The sequence below is a fragment of the Apus apus genome, chromosome 7 (assembly GCF_020740795.1).
Source record: "Apus apus isolate bApuApu2 chromosome 7, bApuApu2.pri.cur, whole genome shotgun sequence".
NCBI classification, from domain to species: Eukaryota; Metazoa; Chordata; class Aves; order Apodiformes; family Apodidae; genus Apus; species Apus apus.
The window spans coordinates 2,046,139-2,065,230 of NC_067288.1; the positions used below are offsets into that span (position 1 = coordinate 2,046,139).

The 19,092-nt window shown below is 41.9% G+C and overlaps 1 protein-coding gene across 4 annotated transcripts in view; it reads right to left on the bottom strand.

Annotated features, from left to right (window-relative positions):
* C7H1orf21 (chromosome 7 C1orf21 homolog) overlaps positions 1-19,092 on the bottom strand; it is a 106,143-nt gene that overhangs the window by 62,784 nt on the left and 24,267 nt on the right. Inside the window, exon 1 of one of the 4 annotated variants that reach the window (XM_051624409.1) lies at positions 8,513-8,530. The exons of the other annotated variants lie outside the window; for them this stretch is intronic. The gene's annotated coding sequence lies outside the window, so the exon portion shown is untranslated. Of the gene's footprint in view, positions 1-8,512; positions 8,531-19,092 lie in introns of those variants that run through there. 4 annotated transcript variants of the gene reach the window in all.

The window sequence follows — 19,092 nt, forward strand, 5'->3', positions numbered from 1 at the left end:
CTAAAGCAAGGAATTAATGCTGTTAGTGGAAGGCATCGAGCAGACCCACTTGAGCTTTTCTTTTAACCCTATATGGTTACCTACTTTTTTTTTTTTAGAAAAAAAGAAAACCTAGGTTTTGCAGCAAAAGTCAGTATCAGGCATGGGAAGCTTTATTCCTCCTCAAGCAATCACCAAGGCTATTCTTCAAACCATTTCAACCCATCTGCCTGCCAGAGGAACAGACAAAGCTGCAGCCCAGCTAAGAAATAAACGGCTCTCCAGATCCCTCTGAGCAGATCCGACCAGTCCACACCCAGAGCAAGCCATCCCAATCACACTGCCCCGCGTCACAACCACCCACACACACATTTTATGTAAACTATAGTGGTTGTTGTTAAGTTTTTGTCACGCAGCAAGGGTTGTGGCTGAGAATTCATCTTCATGCATGACAGCCTGCATGGAGGGAACAGGTCTTCGGCTCCCTGTTGGGGTGGGAAATGAGGATCCCTAAGGATTTCAAGCATCAGGCATGCTGTGCTTGCTCAGGAGGTAGGTCAAGACACAGAGAGGTGTGAGAGATGAAGAAGAAACAGCAGACTGAGAAGGGGAACTGCTAACTGGACTGGAAATTAAATGTGGGCTGAGTTTCTCACAGGATGCAAATTTGGTTAAAGACAATGGCTTTTAATAGACCAGCTGAAACAAATCAGAAGGGAAAAATGATCAAGTTTTTCACCACAGATTTTCAGATAAAAGCAGGAGCCCCAATGTAAGCAGAGCCTGAAATCAATAACTTTGATTTAAGATATAACCAGTTACTTTATCCCAGGCAAAAAGGATGTGACCAAGGCTGCAACAAAGAGCAAAGGGAGACCCCAGGTAACCCCAGAAAAGCCAGGGAGGTGTGAAGGTGGGACCCCTGACAGGCTGCACAGGGGTCATCACTGCAGATTGCAGAACCAGTGTGTGAATCTGGCACACAACACCCCAACTGCACTCCTAGAACTACCTGTTGAATGAATGATGCTGTGGCCATATTCAATTATTTTTCCTCTTTCTTTTTCTCTCTCAGCAGGGACCACTTACAAAAGGGAAACGGCTGGTAAGTAATAAAAAGCAAATGTATTTCATAACATAGCAGTGGGTTGGTTTTGGGGAGGGGATTTTTTGTGAAGCCTTCTACACAGCCAACACACAGCAAAACAAATTGCAAAATACTTAATTGTTGATTAGTATTCAGGAGGGTGATGGTTCTGTCACTCAGGACCAGTGAGCTGTAGAAGCAAACAGACGCAGAACATGAATGCAGAAGGATAAAGCTTTGGGGGAGGGAAGAAAAAAAATATCCACAGTTAAATCTCTCCTGCAGTATCTTGGTAGCACACGCCAACCTTACTAAAAATATGGTCACGTTTGAAGGCACACTGTGATGAAAGGGAACAAATGGGAATACAAGAACTGCAAGTTCTACCTTTTACATTAAAGAACAGTAATCACAACATTATCTGAAAAAAGCTACACAACTAATCCTTGGATTATGGAGGTAATTTCTCCTCATGCCAATACACTGGGCTGAGGAAGTTACTACAAAATGACCTCCAAGGCAAGTCCAACACACACCTCCAGGCACATTTCTTGGACTACTGTACACACAGTGCAGCAAGACAGACGACACCGCGACACAGAGAGTTAACGCAGCCCAGAATTAGCAGAGGGTTTAAGACAAACAACAACAACAACAAAACAAAACAAAAGAGTGAAAGAAAAGCAGTATCCCTTTTACAAGAGACCAAGTCTGAAAGACACCGTGATGCTCCCCAGCCTTACACCGTCCCCAGCCTCAGGGAAACCTCTCAAACCTCTCTTGCCCAAGTACCAAAGCCCACAGGGATGAGGTCTGGGTATTGGTCAGAAATGAGGTGCTGCTCCTCATTCACTGGGATGCCTGCAGAAGGTTCTGAGGATGTGAAATGCAGTATTTCAAATGGCAGCAGAACAATGCATCCATTCCACCTCCTCCCCCACTTCTGCACAAATAGAATTTTCCCTTTTGTCTTCCTGAGCATTTTGGGGGCACACAGATTTTTCGAAGCCAAAAATAAAAAGAATACAAAAACCTCAAACCATTTGCAGTTCATGTTAACCACCCACCACCATTAATTATCAAGATTCCAGAGGCAATTTACAAGCTCCTATCTGCAAAACACTAGTGAGAAAAAGCTCTCAGGCAGATCAAAAGCGTCTGCATCACCCCCAAATTAAATGCAGCAGGTTTAAGATTAACATCTTAGGTGCGGGTCAAGACAAGACAACTACAGACCCTCCGAGATGCTCTACTTTGTACCCCAAGATTCTTCTGAGCTAAAAAAGGGGGAACTCAATTCACAGAACAGAAATTGCCATTGGTAAACTTAAGCAATTGGTTGGTTGGGGGTGTTTTTGAGGCTTGTCTATATTGTGTTTTTTCCTTTTACCAGTTCTTTTGACAATTCATTAATACACTCATCATCCTCTTATTTCTAATGGCCATGTCCAAGGATGCAGTCTTGACAAAACATTTTGCTTCCACAGCTGAAATCCAAACACTGACCAATGCATGGAGGATCTCCAGTATTTTACAACAAATACATGTTAATTTTTTTATTGCCACAGGTGTATTTGTTTTCATTTTTATTGCACTGACATAACTGATCTTTCCCCTTCTTCAGGCTGCAGATACATCTAAAAGCTTCCTTCTGTGTTGACCACACAAGAAATCAGGTTAAAATTTCACAAAACTCAAGAGATCAAAGCAATGAGCTTTGTGCAAGCATGAAAAAAGCCTAAGCTACAAAGAAAAACAAAACTAGCTTTTTCCATAACACACCCAAGTCCAGGCAGAATCCTGGGATTTAACTTAGCGCTATGACTTACCATAGAATCATGTAATAGAATTATAGAATGGTTTGAGTTGGAAGGGACCTAAACATCATCTAGTTCCAACCCCTCTGCATGGACAAGGACACCTCCCACCAGATCAGGTTGCTCAGGGCCCTACCCAACCAGGTCTTGAACAGTTGCAGGGATGAGGTTTCCACAACTTCCCTGGGCCTGTTTGATTTCCAGTTGATTTTTTTTTTTTCCTAAAAAAAAGAAAGCAGCAATGTCTTCTCAATTTGCTCTCCATGAGGGACGTTTCAAGTTAGCAAAGCCATCGAAGCTCAGCTACCATGTTTTTCCCAGCAGGGAGAGCCTGGTTTGAATTATTCCTACTAATTCACATCAACAGGTTATTCAGTCTATAACGGGACAGACTTTGCCCTGCTGAGGCTTATCTAACTTTTTTTATCAGCAAAATCAGCCTTTCGTTTTTTTCTTTTGCTTGCAATCAGCATTCCTGCTGATCCCATATATGCTTTTGACATATTAAAGTGATTTCCAAATGGAATAGCTTTCAACAGCAACATGATACCAACAGGAAGTGTCTCCTTCTTACTCAGTCCCATAAGGAGAAACACCACCAGCGAGTCCCTGGGAGATTTCACAGATAAATCCTGCCATTAATGTACAACAGCAACTTTGACACTTTGATACAGTCTTGTTTCAGACAAAGTGAACAAATAGTTCCCATGGGCCTGTGTGCCTTTTTTCTTAAGCATAAGGATTTTCAGGGTCTCATCCCCCTTTAGACCCACTGATCCATCCTAACAGCTCTACCATAAAAAGCCTCCCCATCAGTTGACTGGGAAAAGCCTTGAAAATGTACAGAAATGAAATCACCCCATCAGCTCCCCCATCTCCAGCTGCATCAATGAATGATGACCACAAATACAGCAAAAATTAATCTATCTCCCCAAACAATCACCTCCAAACATACAGTATGGGATTATCCCACCTCACCTTGGGAAACCACCTTCAGCCCCTCTAGCCTTGCACACACGCTCTCCAGTTATGCTGTGTGCTTCCAGCATTCACCTGGAGACCTTTGCTCCCCAGTAAATTTGGCCAAGCCACAAGTTTGGAAAAATCCATCGGTGCAGAGGAAGAGCAGAGCAGCTGCAAGCTGGAGGGGGCTGAGAGGCTGCTGGATGTCTGCAGCAGGATGGAGCCTGTGATCTCCTCCCCCAGGTCGTTTCCGAGGCATTTTCCATCCAAAGAGCTTTGGCAGGAGCTACTTTGTGAGCCACTTAGGTTGAAATTAAAACAAAACAACTCAGCTAGGCAGAAGCCACGGGGGTGAGGTGCTGGGGACCTGCTGCTAATGTGTCAGGAAGGAAGCATTTGCCATATGCACCTCTGTTTTTCTGTGCAACTAAAGCACAAAACAATTTAAAGGGGCCTCCTTTTTTTGGAGATGACCTAGAGAAAGAAGAAATCTTTCTTCACTAATCCAATAGCAGTTGAATGACAGACTGAAGAGCAGAAATGCTCTTAAAACCATGGGATGTGGCTCCTCCAGGCCAGCAAGGAGAATCTCAGCACAGGCACCTGTTCCCATGCAGAGCTGCCTCCTCCACAGCTGGGATGACAGCTACAATCTAGCTAAAAAAATAAGTTAAAACTAACAACAAAAGCTAATTTCACTCTTGGCTTTTGTGAAGAATTGTATAGGGTTTGGCATTTCTATCAGGGATTTTTTTTCACACATTTCAGGTCATTTCACAACAGCAGTCCTATTTAAACGGCACAACAGGAAGGAAAGGGATGTACACTGCAACTTGGTTCCCAAAATCACACTTCCTGCTCCATCTCTCTTAGCAGGGCTATTCCTCAAGGAGGAGAAAACGGGATTTCTGGTACTGAAGGGCCACAGTACTGAATGCTTGGACTGGTCTGGTTTGATCTGAGAACCCTGTGCAATATCCCATCTGATACCATGCTCAATGGCACAGATTAACCCCTGGCAACCCAAGCTGGAAGGGCAGCTTCAAAAGCTGGCTCTGCTCAGGAGCAGGAAAGCTGCAGAAACTTCTGGTCAAAAACAGGCAGCTGAAAAAACATCATTGAGAGAGAAGTTGGGCTGTGGGGAGGAAAAGAAATGTGTCACTGCTCCCATGAACGTGGAGCCATCCCCTTCCTTGGGCACATCTCCTCACCCAGCATTCAGGCACGAGCGTTCCTGGACAGCCTCACTGGAGGCTCAGAGCTTGCAAAAATGTTCTTTACTCCCTTCCCTCAACACAGATTTAGGAGCTTACCCAAGCTGCAGCTTTGGGTAGAGCCTTTTTTCTTTTGTTTAATAAAAAACACAAGAAAACCTTCCAACAGTGAATTGGTGAGTGGCTGTGTGCATAGCCAAGCGTGGATACTCAAAAACTAAGACCTAAACTACATTCCATCCTATGCTACAAATCAGTGAGCAGTAGACTTGCCAAACCCAATTGAAACATTTTCAGTTCATGTTGACACAGTTGTAATCCAGCCACAACCAGCAAGCCCAGGGCTGGATCAACAGCACAGGAGCAGGGAATATTGTAGATCTCCTCCCAGTGATGACGGTGATGGGTGTCTGACTTCCCAGGGGTACGACAAGGAGCACTCAAGGCAGCAACAGACTTCATCAGGATTAAAAACATAGAAACCACCTGCTGTCTTTATATTACTCTCATCTCACTCAGGCTGTTAGCATTTTTGGTACAGAAAGAGGTTTAAGAACCACTCCTTCAATGTTTGTACTTGCCCGTGAGCCCCAGCTCAGCAAAACCCCTGAAGCAAAGAGCAGGTAGGTCAAGGACACAGCATCTTTTTAGAAAGGTCTCTTGTGGTTTGGGTGCTGTTACCCACCCGCTGCTCATTGCTGAGCATCAGCTGCAGGCCTGACCTGCACTGACGCACCATCAGAGCATTGGTTATCTGCTTCAACATGAAGGTCAGCCAGCTGAGCAAGACGGTCCATGTCTGCAGAGATCACTGCTCCCAGCTGCCTGGGCTGTGCCCTCTCTAAGCGGCGAGTAGAGTGAGCTTCCAGTAGAGTGAGCAGAACTTCTGCCACTCCAGCTTCCCAGAACATCAAGGTCACATCAGTCTGTGCTCTGACTCCTCTTTGCAAGCCACTATGTGCAATTGATTGGATCAAGAATCCAGAGTGATCCAGCTGCTGTCATGAAATGCACCCAAGCAGGATAGGTACATTTGGATTCACCTAGTTCATCCAAAGCTGGTTTAAAAAAAACACTTTTGCAGATCAAAAGTTATGAGTCTCCATGTCAGCAGATTTTTAGGGAAGCACCAGTGCATGCCAGTGCCACAGCAGGGACTCCTGCATGCACAGCATGGACTACGACTGCAGATGACACTGAATAATATGTTTTCTTTGCAAAGTGAGTTTGCACCTTCACTTTTCTTCACCTACAGTGAAGGTTATTAACTAACCAGTGCCATTCACTGTTGGAAACTGAAAGTAGAAATTTCTCAAGGACCAGGAACCATTAAAAAAATATTTTGAGTACTTCTCCTGACTCCCTCCAGGCAGCACATGGAACATAACACATGCAGGGAAGAGGAGGGGGTCACACACCAGTCTAGCTGCGGGACAGTGAAGTTTCTGAAGTCAGGGAGATGAATTGCTGGCTTGAGGTCCTGCCATTGTGAAAGGTGTATAACTGAGCACAAACAAACTGCAGGAAATAATCCTGAAAGGAACCAGCAAATGAAGCGTTCTCCCACGCCCCCTCACAGTTGCTGGGCCACACAGTTGAGCTCCCCCTGCAATTTTTCTGCCAAGCCAATACATTTATAGAAGGGAGAGAAAACAAAAGCAGCTGGAAACATTAAAGCCTCACAGGAGTCAGAAAAGGAGAGAAACCCACACAGAGCAGGGAAGAAAGTACATTCTCCTCAACTGCAGGAGCAGAGGAGAAATGTGGAATAAGTAATTGGAAATGGCTCCAGATCCCATTGAATACAATCAGTAGCAATTGTAGTGTAATACGATTTTTTTTAAGAGCTGTGCTGCCAGAACAATACAAGTGGCTACAGGATTATAACTCTTGTAGATAAACCACACCAAAATATGCCAGTGCAGTCTAGACATTAAAAAATGCTAAAGCTATACAGATGCTCACCCAGGAAGAGAAAACTAATGGTAAGAAAAGTTAACACAGTGTTCGATTTGCAACAGTGGAACAAAATAATACAGGTCCCCTAAAGAAAAGAGAAATATGGATTACAAAAATTTCAGAAGACTTAGAAAAGCAAGAAGGACATGAGAACATGCACTGTTTGGGTGGCTTTGAGGGAAGGCTGAGCAGGTGATGGCTCTGAGGATGTGAAAGCATCACCCAGGCCAGTCCTACACTGGTCCACATTGGACCCCTCATCCATACCCAAGGGCAGAGGACAACCTCCACAGACACATGGATATTTCACCCACTGCACCATTTTCATCATCTCAAGACCAGAAGGACAATCCTGATTCAAAAGTATTTCCCAGTTCCTTCTGCCACGCTCTGAGCAGAACTCCTTTCTCATGGGGACACAATGAACTGGCTCACCAGGAGCTATTTTGGCTCCTTTTCCTTCTGCCCACAAGGACCTCTCCTTACAATTACTTTATTATTCTAATGCTTAAATATTGTTCCTTTTTAAATTCAATGTCCACTGCACCAAGACCCTTCAGGGCCTTAGTTATTATGTACTGTTGCTAGCAGAAGAGGCCAAGGAACAACATGTACCTCCCCATGCTACCCACATAGCCACAAAGATTCAGCAAAGCCAACTCAGCAACTTTTAAACTTGCAGTATTTTTACCTACTGTTGATATTTGTGCAGAAACTACATGAAAACCATCACATTTCAACAGTGTTTGTACTAAATAGCACAGCATCTGTTTGGGTTTTTTTATAACCTTCCTACAGTGATGTCATATGGCTGTATCATCTTCCTTGGGGACTTACCTCAATGCCTTTAGCCCTGGTATCTTTAGCACTTTGAGAAGTAATTTAAGTGTTGGTTAAATTTCATTTATATCTCTATTCCTTCTTTATTTTTTTCTTATTTCCCCTTTCACATGCAGCAAGGACTACTTGCAATAACCTGCTGAGTTGAATCATTCCATCTCCAGCTCTGCAGGTTCCTTATCCCTAGCTCAGGACCAGCAGGACTGTTTCACCCACCAGAATCTGGGATTCCCTGCAACAGGAAAACTCCAACGCAGCTGCAGCAAACCAACAGCTGTACAATGTTAAGCTCCTTGGACCCTTTACTCCCCCATTTAGCTTTTTGCACATGAAAATAGCAGCTGCTTCCCTGAAAGTAAATTCCACAATGTCTTTATAGCCTTCCTCTCCCCCATACAGCTTCAAGTGGGAGAAGGATTTCTTTTTAAAATTAAAGAAGGAAATAAGGTTCTGAACTCTAATAGCAGGCAGGCTCTCTTGGATATGCTTTCATTATGTTAGGAAAGCAAAATTGAGACTAAATTAAAAAAACCATTGAATTTGACAATTAATTAAGAAGAAAAAAAGAGGGGAAAAAAAGGGAGAAAGAGGGAATCCAACTATTTTAAGCTGTAGTACTTCTTCAAAAGCTAACACTCAAAATCGGAGCTTACCAGAATCTTAAAAGACACAAAACCATTTCCATCAGAGTGAAGCACCCAAAGCAGCCACTGACCTGAAACACAAAACCTAGTTTTAGATGACTATAAAAAAGCCCTTTGGCCTGCAGGACAGACAGAAAGCTCACCCATGGTTTCCTCAAATCCCAAAGAAGCTTGGCAAGCAGACCACAGTTGCCCAGCCCTTTACAGAAGACCTGGTCACAGACATATATGTCTGTGCTCTGCTCTGCCACAATCCTCCCAGGCAGAAATCACAGCACTTTTTACTTTGTTTTTCCTTTCTTTTTTTTTTTTTTTTAAAGTATGGCAGCACCAAGAAAGTTTTTAAATCACACACACAAATCCCATCCGGCTCTCTAATCTTGGTTTTCCCTTCTGCAATGCTAAAAGAATAAAACCAACCTGATTGCACCGCACAAAACCAGCTTTTAAATGGTGTTGCTCTATGGCCCCAAATAGAAACCAGGGCTGTACAAGATCTTGCACAGACTGTGCATCTCCTTCCCAAGCCCACAAAGGTGGATGGTCACAGCTGGGAACTGGAAGTTGCCTCAATGTTATTTGTTAAAAAAAACATGTGAGTTCAGGTCCCTAGAACAGGATTTAACTCGAAACAACATAACTGTAAACGCTGGCGCCCTTTGCAGTGCCTGTAAATCACACCTTGCCAGACAACTGACAAACACAGTCTCCTGAAATTCAGCTTCCAAAGTAATATGCACCAGAACACCATCAATCCTTCAGTCAGTGCGATTCTATTTTCCCATCCCCGCGCTACGTGCACATTCTGCGCAGCTGAATCACAATGCCATAGCTGAGCACTTACCAATTATATTTTAAACAGACTATTTAAAGGTGCCTACATCCCACTGCAAAAACGTCACTAGGATAGAGAGAGCAGAAAAGCATCAACCCCAGAAGCTCATAAAAGGATCCTTCTTTCTTTACCTTGTTTATCTTTGATCCTATTTTTTATAATTAAAAAATTACATGACAAATAGCCACTGTTTTGTCATCTACAATGAATCATTTAATACATATGTCAGAGCTCATAAACAGACTGTACTTCATCAAGGTGAAGTTCAGATCTTTGAAACTCCAAAGACTAAACCCAGAACATCGACACAAGAGCTTGAAGCTAAAAAAAGAGCAAAGACAGAGGATTTCTGGTTCTGCAAGGCTTTGGGGAGAACCACGTGGAGAGAAGAGCCTTTTTGCACGCAAAGACCTTCACAACTGCACCTCCACAGCAGGGTGATAAAGTCCCAGCAACAACATGAAGAATCCTCTTTGAGACCATCACCTCTTTGGAAAACCAATAAGTTTTAAAATCTATTGAGATAAAAAAACAGAAATTGCCGTGTTTTTTGTTTTGGTTTTGTCTGTTTTTTGTTTTTTCCTTCTCTTTCCTACAAAGAGAGGCAAAGCCTAAGTGCTCAGGTTTCCAAGTATGCTGTAAAGCTTAAAACCAAAAATAAAAAATCAGGACGTTCTGCCTGGAAATAATTTCACTTTCTTTTCTGACAAACAGCTTGCCATGACATAAAGCTCCTTCATTGTGTTCTTCTGCTGTGTGATAAAACCTGAGGCTTCCCTATTGATGGCACTGCCAGCACCAGCCCTGGAAGAGGTTTTACAGCACTGCTGTGCAGAGAGCACAAGCAAAAGGTTGGGAAAGGAAACTGTTGCAGGGGGGTGGAACTAGGTGATCTTTAAGGTTCCTTCCAAGCCAAACCATTCTGTGATTCAGTGACCCTAAATAAAGACTTCACCTGCAGCTAGCACAAGGAAAGCTTGGTTTGAAACCTGCTGTACGAGCCCATGAGGAAACCAAGCAGCACAAGAAGCAATTTTGATAAGGAATTAGGTGGAATCACCTTTGTGCTAACAGCACCATCCTGCCACCTTGTAGTAAGATTATGGGAATTATCAACTGCTTGCCAGAGGAGACCCTCTGGAGTCCCCAAAACACAGAGGAAGGAAAGAAATGCCATGACAATAAAGGAAGAAGCTGCTTAGCAACTCTCTTATTCTGACAGCCCAGCTGAGTAAAAGAAATAAAAAGTATAAGGGTGAAGGAATTAAACAGAGAAACTTTGTTTTCTGCAAGGTCCTCAGCTAACACGCATCGCGTGGCTCCCATGACTTTTGCAGGGCTCAGACAGGTGCCCACGACTCACCTGATGAAGAAATACAGCAGAAAAACCTGAGGAAAGAAGCCTTGATCACCTTCAGGCTCTCTATCAAAAGCACACAAAGCAGCCGCTTGCATTTCATTAACCAAATGCCAAGAACTCCCCTCAAAGCATCCCAAAAACTGAGTTTCCAAGCAAGCACCCAAAATCAAGCTTTAAATACAGTCAGGATGCAAATCCAGGAACGGCAGCTCCTCGGGCGCTTGCCAGCCAGCATGCACAGACGGTACCAGCTGGAACGGAAGCTGGAGCCCTACCAGCTTGGTTTCTCCTCTCTTTTTAGGCAATAAAATGATCTTATATAGCCTCTGACAAATCGTGGAATCATATGATGATGTTAAGCTGAAATGCAACAAGAGGAATTATGTGGATGCTCATGTAAACTGGGGTTTAAAGCTGGACTTACCAATGGCTTCAAGTCTTCACTCTGGGCAACCCCTTTCCCCAGCATGCAGGGGTCCCCAGAGACACTCAATAAAACAAAGGAGCTACTTGATGCAAACAAGCATTTCTCTAGATATGCTGTTTAAAACAAAACAAAAAAAGTATTGATTTCTGCTATTATTTGACACAGAAGATCAATCCACATGTGACCAGTGCATTTCAGTCTGTAACGTAACTGATAAAAGTGTAATGGAACATTAATCTTCTGCGAAGGCTGCTTAAGTGCCTTACTAGGGGAAAAAAAAAGATCTGATTTTATGTAAGCCAAAGTACAGACCCAGAGAAGGAGATGAACAGCTCTCATTTGTGTATAAAAACCAAGCCTGGTGTTACAGAGCAGAGATGTTTTCATAGGGAGGGGCAGGTAATCCAAATTTTACATGATTAAATCCACCGCTTTTATATTTTCACCGTGGCCCTTGGCTTTCCTTGGTGGTTTGCAAGTGAAAAGCCAGCCCAGGCTGGTGAGTTCCCCCCTGAGCCCCAAGGATTTCACTCCCTGCGAGTGGCCACGCACCCTCACAGAATACCAATGACATGGGATGGCACATCTGGGAATCACAACAAGGGGCTCCGAAACGAGGGAGCAGATTGCAGGCAGGAACCTCCCTTCCAGCAGGAACAAATTCTGTTTATTTAAGCAAATTGAACTGAAGACATAAAATAAATAAATTGCCCCAATCACTTCTCAACCACTGCATGGCTGGTAGCTAATGGGTGTAATACAGGCAGTGTCTGAGCTGAGGAGCATCCCCATGACATTTTCCTACTCCCCAGTCTGCAAGAACACCAGATGTTTGAGTTACTCAAAATTTACCAGGGAAAAATATTCCATTTCCATCTGAGCCATCAAGAGGGAGGAGTGAGAAATGCTCTGGAATGGTCTTGAAAATGATAGATCCATCAGCCTTTCAAGTTGTTTGAAATCAGAATTAATGACTGTTTGGAAACAACCAGAGAAACACATTAAATATATTAAAAAAAAAAAAAAAAAGATAAAAAAAATAAATACACAAAACCTTGCTTCAGTCATAGAAGTTAATGTGTTTGGTTTCTTTGGATAAAGAAAATGCTGCTGTTATTTGAACATTCAAAAGCCAGGGACAGCATCTCAGAGGGACTTCATTGCAGAGCCCTGGCAAGAGGCTTCGAGGAACCTTAGAAAGTCACTTGTTCTTGCCACATGGAGAGGGGGAAGAAGAGAGGGGGAAGAAGAGGGAGATCTTCACAAGGGCAAGTTTACCCTCAAAAGGCCTCCCTGAATGTCAGCACAAGGAAATTACTCCTCCAGGAAAGCTCCAGAGCATGAACCTCACTTAGAGCCGAGGACTCCTACAGCCTGCCTGCCTTCACGTAGGCCTCATTAATTCCTCTCCGATCTCATAGTAATAAACTTCAACACTGAAAAAAACAACCCACCCCAAAGCCCCACATCAGCATTCTTCATCAAATACAGAGATGGGCTAAACTACTTCTCCAAAAACGAGAGGGCAGGGAAGAGAGATACGTGATGGGTGGCACTAAACTGTGCAAATTAATCAAGACTAGAGAAAACTGTAGAATCCCAATGGGCCAGAGAAAAGCCAGACAATTAAGCTGCCTGAGAGTGGAATAAACTTATCTTGACAAGCACAAGGTAACACAGATTAGAAGGAATAATGTACAACTGTGACCTGGGATTTAATGCAGACAGCTCAATGACAGCCTAGCACTGAGATTCAGCAAACAAAACCCCACAAAAATGTGCCAGAAAATAATAGGTAAAGGTACACCAGCATCACAGGATTTCATTTCTTGCCTTCGTTTCATTATTTACCACAGTCAGTTCTACATACAGAATTAAAAAAATGAAGAAAACACTAAATCAAAACAGCAATAAGATTAAGTATTAGTATTGCAAGATGAAACATAACAGACATCTAATTTTTTGGTGTGTGATCAGGATTATCTCTCGCAATCATCCTCATACACACTTTGTTTATATACATGAACAGCCGACTAGCCTTACTACCAGAAGGCTTCATCCTGATGCACTGTAATTCAGTAGATCTCTCACAACTTCTGAACACCCCTCTTGAAGCATAGCACCATTTCATAGCAAGTTTCAGTCAGTGGAAAACACTTGGAAGGGCTGTCATGATGTGGCATAATAATTTGCAAGACGGTTCTTGGATGTTAAGCCTGTCTCTTACATAATCTGTATGACAAACCCACGAGAACCTTCTTGCTATGCACTATCAGTAGACCTTGTTCCCCAATTTCTACAGGCCAGGGTAACTCAAAGATTACTAACTATAAATCAAAAGATTAATTTTTCACGCTTAGCATGAGAGACTCCATACGTGCATTCAGACCATTCCTTAAGAGGGAAGAATTTGTATTCTTCAACAATAATGCAGTCAGCTTATGCTAGACAGCTTCTTGCTAACATCCCTTCATTAAGTCTGCAACCTACTCCACAAGTTGCCCTGTCAATAGATGCTTTCCCTGTAAATAGGCATCATATAAGGAGGCACAAACAAAATAACAGAGCAAGACAAACTGATAAACAATCCTGACTCCTACACATTCACTCCCATTTCCTGAGACTATAGGTAATATATTCTTCCCCCTTGGATCCCCTCCTGTTGGTCCCACACACCCAGCCCATATATTTTCACTTATCTCACAATAATGGTTAATTAAATTTCATTAGATGCTTCATAAGAAGCATTGCCTGCCAGAGGAAAAGCCCAGCCACCTTCAGCTTCCCTAGACAGCTCCATGCTTGGTTCAGAGAGAAAAATTTGTATCTTCCAACACCTCAAGGTAAACAAGGCAAATTTAGTACAAGTTATGAATGTGTGACCAAGCAGAAGCTGTGCTAGAGACCACCATGCTCCACAGGGTGGGCTCCAATACCACAGCTCATCCTGTGGATCTTCAGGCACCTCTGAATATGCATTTATGTTCTCCTCTATACCCTTCCCTTTGACATGAAAAGTCAACAGAAGTGGGTGTGTGTGTAGATATATATATGTCTGTATTATATACATTATATATGTTTATATATACAGACACACACACACATATAAATATCTCTTATAAAGCCAAACAAAATATTGAGAAGGCACAAATACACACATCTTTGTATTTCAAAAAAATGCCTGTTCTTACCTCATTTCCTGCTCCCGTGGTGCCACACTCTCCCAGCTCAAACAGATTTAACACCACTCTGTGCTGGAGCTTCTGCCAGCTGGTTTTGAGGACAGAAAACATCTCTCATCCTCTTAAACATAAAAATTGCTTTCCAGAGCTCAAAAATATTTTTTTCTGCTAATTAATAAGAAAATAATTTTCAAAATTGGTGAAAATACTTATGATTATAAAAGCTACATGTATTTATTGCCTTTCACAAATCTCAGGTGACCTTGATTAACATTAATCCAGATGAGACCTCCCTCCCTAAATATTAATATTTATGACACTTCTAAATTAGAATAAGTAGGATATTATGTTATTATGCAGCTTTCTTCTAAGGAGACACAAATAAGTACTTTCAGGATAGGAAAGTCAGGGGGGAAGAGCCCATAACCCTTGCAACACGTGCATGTCAACCTCCCTAACACAATGATTTGAGATGCATTTTCAGTACAACTGGGAAATCTCATTTTTGACAGAAAAATCTCAAGCCTCAGGTTTACAAAATTTCTTCTTGATGCCAAGCTACAGCCAGCAGGCTCTGCTGAGTTGTGTTCTGATGGTTAGAGTTAAGAAAAAGCCATGAAATCAAAGCAAAATTCCAGATACACTCTACCAAACAAAGAAATACCTGCAACCTATTAGAGTGATGCTTGCCATGCTGCTTCCAAACATGAGATTAAAAATATAAAGTGTTGTTAATATATTTAATAGGCTGGCTGAGCATCTGATTCACATGTCAAGACATGTCTTGAAACAAAGAAAATATCTTTGGTTGCAACTAACAATAATCTGGGTTTTAATTAAAGCACATTTGTTCAGGGGCATCAGTTTGGTATCTAATATGAAAAAGGCTGCTTTTAGAACTGCAATGTTTGGGTTTGTACTGTTTGTTTGGTGGTTTTTTTTTAACAACTAAGCATTTGTTACACACTGACAATAGCAAAAAGCAAAACTTGTCACACTGTACACTACTGAAGACTTTGAAGCACAAAGGACACACACTGAGAAACCTACAGGAAGTTTCAGATACTACTATTACCCCGACCCAACAGCAGGCACTGTGAGACCTTCATGTTACAGTGGATGGAAAAAACATAAATGAAAAAATAAAATAAATTTTGAAACCTGATTATGGTATTCACAAATGTCATCCATCCTATTCCTTGCAGAAAATAAACAACCAAACAACCACCTCTAGTAAAACAGTGAGAACATTTCGACTTGAAATCATTAAAAAAAGTAAATAGATTTTCGCTTAGCTTGCTTGCAATTTTTATCCTCACTTCAAATCTTGCTCTAATCTACTAAGCAGACTCTTGTTTTCTTACTTTGGATAACAAAAGCACATGTGTGGGGTGACAGAAGCTCTCGTGTGACACCTCTCTGCACCTTAAAACATCTGTCCCTGAGCACACGTATTTTACAGCCTTGAGTTGTGTTGCTTTAGTCTCCAGCAACAACAGCCCTTCTGAAAAATGAAGAAATACTCACCAAGGAGCTCCTTGATTCTTCCCTGCAGACAAAGAGCTGCAGCTGCTCCTAGTGTAATGGCCTACTGGAAGTAAATTATTTACAAAATCAGGTTTTAACAACCACAAACGTCAAAGTGGCCTGTCTCATTTCACTGGGTACCGTACCAACAAATACTGCTTAGAAAGGATGCTGAAGTAGAGAAGAAGAGCAACACGGAATGAGATTGAGTTAAACACTGACCTCCTGCACTAACAACCTACCCCAGCTGAGCTCCCACGCAGTCGCCCAAGGAGAAGAGAGATCAGACTGGGATCACAGCTCTGTACCAGCCCACCTCATCCATGCTGCTCTGGAAGCTCTTGAAGGATACATGAAAACAGGAGATTGATGGTTTTGATAATCCTTTGAGACAGTTCCAGTTCTTTGAGCATTTATTTTGCCTGATGCTATTTTATCATTTGGTTTTAAATTGAAAACAGTTCTGCCTGAGAGAAAGCTTCTCCAAAGGCCACAGCTCACTGGACAGCTGAACCCTGACTCTGTTCAACGTGATTCTTGCACTGCTCATGATTGTCACCAGAAGAGAAGCTACAAGCACGTTACATTATTTGTACTGTAAATACCAATTTGAGTTGTGTGAATGGCTGACACAAATCAGCCCTTCTCTTGCATACAGATGTTGTTGGCTTAGAAAACAACTATCTTCTAGTCCTCTAAACACCACTAATGTCATGTCTTCTCTTATTTCATATTTCATTTTTCTCCATGGACCTGAACAGCCCCTCCTGGTATCTCTGCAGCCTTCCTAACTCTAACTGTCATCACGATCAAAACATTCTCCTAAAAGCATCCTCACAGGTACATGATGAGAGACCAACCACACTTGTCATAGCATGGGTTATAACATGGTGGACTTTTCCATAAAAGTCTGTGTACCCTGTCAAAATCACCCTCTTCTAACATGAGTTGTAATTCCACTAAGACTTTGGGATTCCCTTTGCAGCCAATTATATTACCCAAGAACATGCTCAATTTTTCACCAAAGGTGAAGGAAAACCTTGCCTTCATCAGAAGGCTCTGAGCCAACCTTGTGACACAAGCTGCCTCTCCTTGTGACGCCACCCAAAGGTGCTGGACTAGCACTAAACCCTCCAACGACTGCATCCTAAATCCTCAGCCTTAATAAAGTTGTGTCAACACTTAGCTTGGTTTGTAGGTGACAGTTCAGGTCATCGAATAAGTGGACTTCTATCCTCTTGACCAACTAAGCAGCCAAAGGGCTCTCCTCACAGAGCAATGTTCTAGCCCATTTGTAAGGGCTTGTGCCAAACAGTGTGGAGGACGGTGCATGGAACAGGACTGGAAGCACAATTACTCTTAGGTGACACTTCTCCCATCGACATGTGGTTCCTCCATGCATCCTTAACAGCCCCAAAATTTGCCATGCAAAAATGGAAATCTCCACTAATCCCTCGGATCAAAGGGAAGCTTACAGCTGGAGGGATTTGGCTGTCCTAGGAATGATGTTCTTACAGAATTGTATACATGTTTCACCTGTTCACTGATGAGTTTTTTAAAATGGCATTTTAAAAAGCACACTAGGTTTATCCCTTAAGATGGCAATAGGCTGCGTTTAAGTTTCATGCTTTTATACAAATTATATAATTAGTGCTTGGACAATAAGATCAAGAAAAAAGTACAGCTTTTTAATTATGTAAGTGCACATTGTGTAAAGCTGCGTTTCTGCCAAGAAATGCTGGTAGTAGAAATGCTTCAGGTGAAAAGTATCACGTCTTTCTCAGATTGCAACATCCCAAGTATTCTTGAAGGTGAGCAAAAAGCTGGGGATCGTCAGTTAAAGGGTTGATATTGTTTGCATTGCAATAGCAAACTAATAAAAGTATATTTTAAAAGACTAAGCGAAATGCATTTTAACACAGCATCTGAAAAATTATGCCTACCAGGCATCATGATAGCACAGTTTATTCGTTATGCTTTATAAATCTCTCATGAACCAAAATGTATGAGGTTATATAGTCAACAATTACCATGAATATAATGACCAAAGCAGTTATCACTGCTGACATGTAAGGGGCAATAAGAAAGCACTTTTACTGGAAATACTGATGATTTCAGAGCTGGTGTGGTAAACTGTGATTCTGCAAAGATTATTAGTCTGCACTATATATAGACATAATTGCACATGAGGCATACAAGAATTTTTCTGCATATTATCCACTTTGTCAAGTAATTTGTATTTCTGAAAAAAAGCCAAAATGAAAACAAAGCAACTCTCCTCACACTTTACAAAACAGCTGTAAATTCAAATGCAGAGCCAGGGGCGCTGGAGTTGTGAAAAGTAAACATGTAACAGGAAGGCAGACCAGAGAATAAAAGTTCTGCACAGACAATGATAAATTGAAATTGTAATTAAGAGTCTTCTCAAATTCTTGAAGCTACCTCAAAAGCTGGAGTATACGAGCCCATTCAGGAACTGTAACAGTGGCGTTTGGATTCCAGGCACAAACAAGAAGTGTTCACTGCCAGCAGCAACAGGGTTTGGTGAACAAAAGGAGGAGGAAAATGCTACTAACGTTATGACTCTTTCAATATTTCCTGTATCCCAAATGCTCAGAGAAGCACAAGCCTCAGATTCACAGGAAAATGCATGTCTTGAAGTATTGCAGGTTATAAAATTCAGAGAGTATTATAGAAATACAGCATATTAATCCATTTAATAGCTCCTTAAATGTTTATTCAGTAAAGGAAACAGTAAGAGATTCACAGAATTACCTTCAATTTTCACAAACTTCTGGAAAAGATAAAGAGAGAAAGTATGGCCTAGACTGCATAAACACCCAGTACTGTACTTTTATTCACCTGATCAAGGATTATCTGCCTCATTCCAAACTTTGACAGAGAATTCATATTTTAATAGTTCAAACACTCAAACATGCTTTTCAACATCCCCACTAAACATGACATCCTACAGGGTTTCCTTTCTGATAGCAGCATTTTAATTCTTACTAGTCAACCAACACGCTCACTGAAGTGTTGCTCCCTTGGGAGAACATTCAAATGAGCTCTTCTATTAAATTAAAAAATGCATCTGCCTGCAGTTGTTTAACATGCACTCGAGTTCTTGTACAACAGGGCACTCCATCATTATTTTGCAGGAGCATGTTCCCAAAACATTCAATTATTTTCTTACTAAAGAAGTATCCGATCTCTGAAACGAAGGCTAAACTATTTTTGACACACAAAAACAGTGCATGA